The sequence below is a fragment of the Pteropus alecto genome, unplaced genomic scaffold (genome assembly GCF_000325575.1).
Source record: "Pteropus alecto unplaced genomic scaffold, ASM32557v1 scaffold66, whole genome shotgun sequence".
NCBI lineage: Eukaryota > Metazoa > Chordata > Mammalia > Chiroptera > Pteropodidae > Pteropus > Pteropus alecto.
In genome coordinates, this window is record NW_006438869.1 from 2,689,691 (window position 1) to 2,694,029 (window position 4,339).

Below are 4,339 nucleotides of genomic sequence, written 5' to 3' on the forward strand. Positions count from 1 at the left end.
AGGTTCCTGACATCCTGGTGGGGAGATGAGTTCATGGGCCAGCCCCGTTTTCGGATAATGGCGATGTAACTTCCTCCCTTCACAGCACTCGGTTCTTAATGTTGTTCTGTCCGTAGCTCCAGTTTGTAGGGCCTCCCACAGCCACATCACCGGATGTCCAGGGGAGACCACTTTGGACTAGGGAATAGCCTGGGGGTGGCATTCACCCCGACATTGTGTAAATGCAGAGCGATATTTTGATATGCCAAAGAATTTCTGAGTTGCAAAATGTGCGTGAAATCCTGTGAGGAGTTGATGGGATGGGAGTAGGAACTCACACTGGGCGGGTACAAGTAGCAGACATCATGTGAATGGAGACTGTGTCATAGGTGGAGTAGGACTCCATGTACCTCTTTACCGCAAGGCGATATTCCTTACATTGGCCCAATTCTAGGTCCACTTATTCTGTCTTCTCAGGCAAAAGACTCTGTCTTAGTCTTGGGGCTGCTATAACACCATCACCGCAAACTGGGTACGTTATATACAACAGAAGTCAATTCCTCACCGTTCTGAATATTGGGAAGTCCAAGATCATGAGGACAGCATGGTCATTGTCTGGGGAAGCCTCTCTTCCGGGTTGCGGACTGCTGACTTCTCGCTGTGTCTTCACAGGGTAGAAGTGGCCAGCAAGCTCTCTGGGCCTCTTTTATAGGGCACTAATCTCATTCTTAAGGGCTCTCGCTCCATGATTTAAATACCATGTAATGGCTCCTGCTTGTCTTGTGGGTTAGGATTTCAACATTTGAATTTGGGGGGAATATAAATATTCAGAGCAGAGCAGACTCTCCCATTTTGGTGAAGTCTTCCAGAATGATCTGGGTTTGGGGATCACTATCTATGAAGTTCCCTTCCTTCTACCACTCTGTCAATCCACTGTCCAGTTCTATATCACATCACCTCATTCCCTCTATATCTGTGCCCCGTTTGCCAAAATGATATCCCTCCTCCTCTTTTCTGATAAAACTTGATGGGTAATTATACACGATGTTTTAATTATTGGTGATTTTTAAACAAATGACTTCATTTCCTAGAGCAGAAAAGGGCTTAAACTACAAACACACTGAGATGGTGTGGGGATAATATGAGCTTGCCATTCTACTAATGAAGTAAAATACAAATGAGAAATATCAGCTGATTTAATTTTCTGTCACGTTTAATTTTAAGTGTGAATGATGTAGAGGAATATTTTCCGACAACTTTCTGAGTTGCTATCATTTGCTATTCATAAAATGAAATTTGGTGGATAGAGATTAGCATTTTACCAGTTCAGTCTTGACAAGGAAGCCCATCCACCAAACAAAAATTTCGAAGTTCCATCGCAAATTGGCATAGTCAGAAAGCTGAAATTTAGTTTAAATGAAGAACATTTCTGATTTGTCTCAATTATGTGTATTTATCACTGCCTTTGTTTTATTTTCTTATAGATTATTCATACCCTTACTATTACAGACATGTTTACATAATACCCAATGTATTATCCTATATCAGTGACTCTTGAAGATGGAGACTCTTATGAATGGAGGCAACTAAAATAACAACTTGCTATGAATATAGCTATAGTAAAATATTTTGGTAAGATTTAGGAACATCAGACATTGTTTTAAATAGGTTACTTTATATTATTTAATATTAACTTAAATCATTAAATATTTCATTTAAATTATTATGGATTTTAATCATTTTTAATGAAGTCACTAACTAGGAATTTATATAATTTCCTAACACCACCTCTACTGAAACTTGTTTATTCTCCAGTTCTCTGTTTTTGTTTAATCCTTTTACTCTGGAAAGTGGAAATTGATCCCCATGTTTTTTGCTCTCCAAAAATGTCAAAAAGTTTGACAGCTCTCCAATGAAGATGAAATTAGGATAACACAGCTAATAAAAAGAAAAACTCAGCCATATATGCACACAGTTGTTCATTAGAACTCAGAACTTGAGAGATGATGTGCTGTCTCCTAGGCAATGATGTCACTGCCTAGGGCAGCAGAGGTCACCATTCAGGCATCGTCAAAGGGCAAAGGGCGATGTGAGGATCTGAATTCTGGGACGTTCCTAATATCCATCAAAGCCCTCAGTGTTCTGTCTATGAGTTACTGAAATAGTCCAAAACAGCTAAAAATGGCTGCCTATCAACGGAAATCTAGTGAAAAAGGTATCTCCACCAACTTGCTAGTTGTATTTTTTGTCTGTATATTTTAACCTATTGCATCCATTGCTGTTTATGGAATTTTAGTGGAGGTTGTGGCAAATGACAAACTGAATCTGTGAAATAGTTTGGTTCTGGTTTATCTGGAAGATACATAATTATCTGTGATTATTTGTAGTAGTAACAATAACTGCAATCATTTTAAATAAACTTAATTTTTTAGGCATTTGTATTTGTGTACTACTAGGTTTCTATCTTCCTGCTACATTTCAATTACCAGACTAACTATAAGAAATACTTAAGCAAAGTTGAGTCAACCCTTAAACCATTATTAGAGTTACTTTCTCTTCAATACAGTGAGCTAATTGATATTTAATTTTTAAAAAAGGAAGCAATATTTACAATGTATAAAAGAAAATGATATGTCCGTGCATTTTTTACAGAACTTTTAAGCAAGTTTCATAAAATGTAGGTTAAGCAAACATAAACATTCTATTACTCCACAATTATTGATACATAGCAGGAAATGAGCCAAATGATGATGATGATAAAACATCTAATGCTCTACAAATTCGGGATGATTTCTATAGATTTTGCTATTCAATAGTCCATATTTAAGTGCTTTTCTTTAGCAAGTAGAAAGCTTATATGATTATAAGAAAAGTTAAGTTCATTAGCTTCCTTAGGGAATTACCTGCTTTATAGGGATAAGTACATTAACCCTCTTAATTTCAGGAGAGCAAAGAAATATGGAACTTCAGTGAATGATACTAGGGATTGTGATGTATAACTCATAAAAGAGTGCACTCTAAATTAGTGTTTTATTCAATAACTTATTACCATACTAATAATGATTAAATTGATACATCTTTTTAAAGTTGAAAATGCATGTGCAGTTTATTTGAAAAGACAAAAACGTTTGTAATGCTCTTCTTTTCCGGGGGTCCTTAAGATATTAATAAATTCAAAAAGTCTTTTGGATTCCTGATTCATACACAGTCTCAGTGGAGACTTTTGGCTTCAAATAAGTTAATAATGAGCTTTTTGGATATTGCTTCGATAAACTCATTGGGTTTCCCAATACTACTAATTGCTTAATTGCTTATAATATTAAATTTATTTTTACTTAATCAACAGTAATATATACAGAATACTATATATAATACTACATATAGTATAATGCACATAATGTATTATATATATATATATTTAGATATATATTTAATTTTAGAATATTAAGTTGTCATCTAACCAATCCACATCTGTCAGTATCTGGCTCAACTGTTGATATTACTTCTTTCCATGGTTGGTTAATGTAAACCAGTTTTTCTTAACATCCCTGGGTGGCAACTTTACCACCCAGGGATGTTAAGAAAAATTCGGAGACATTTTTGATTGTCACAAGTGGAGAGGGAGGCTGCTGCTGGCATCTAGTGAGTAGAGGCTGAGATGATGCTAAACTTCATACAACGCACCGACGGTTCCCACAACCAAGAATTATATGACTCCAAATTTCAACAACACTAAAGTTGAGAAACCGATATAAATGGTAAATGGATGATAAATAATAATTATTTTAAGATATAAGAAAATAAGGTCATAACTACATTAATTTATTGAACCAAAATCCAACAAACAACAACAGGTAAAGTCACCATTATAATGCATATGGTCCTGAAGTCCAAATTGTTATGTTCACAAAACATAATGCTACTTATTTCTGGAAAAGCAACATATTAAGATCTCGGAATTCGGAACCATAATATTTAAGGTCATATTAAAATTTCACTTACTGTGTGTATGACTTTGGACAAATTACTAAACATCACATGCTGTGTTAGTCAGTTGAGGCTACTGTAACAAAAACATGATAGACAGGGTGGCATAAACAACAGACATTTATTTATCACAGTTCTGGAAGCTGAAGGTCAAGGTGCCGGCCAATTCACTTCCTGATAAGAACCCCCTTCTTGGTGTGCAACAGACGCCTTTTTGCTTTGTCCTCACGTGGCGAAGGGAGAAAACATTTCTTTTGTGCCTCTTCTGAAGGGTACTAATCCCGTTCTGAGGGTGCCACCTTCATAACCTAATCACCTCCCAAAGGCTCCACCTCTAGATACCGTCACATTGGGGGTTACAGCTTTAACATAT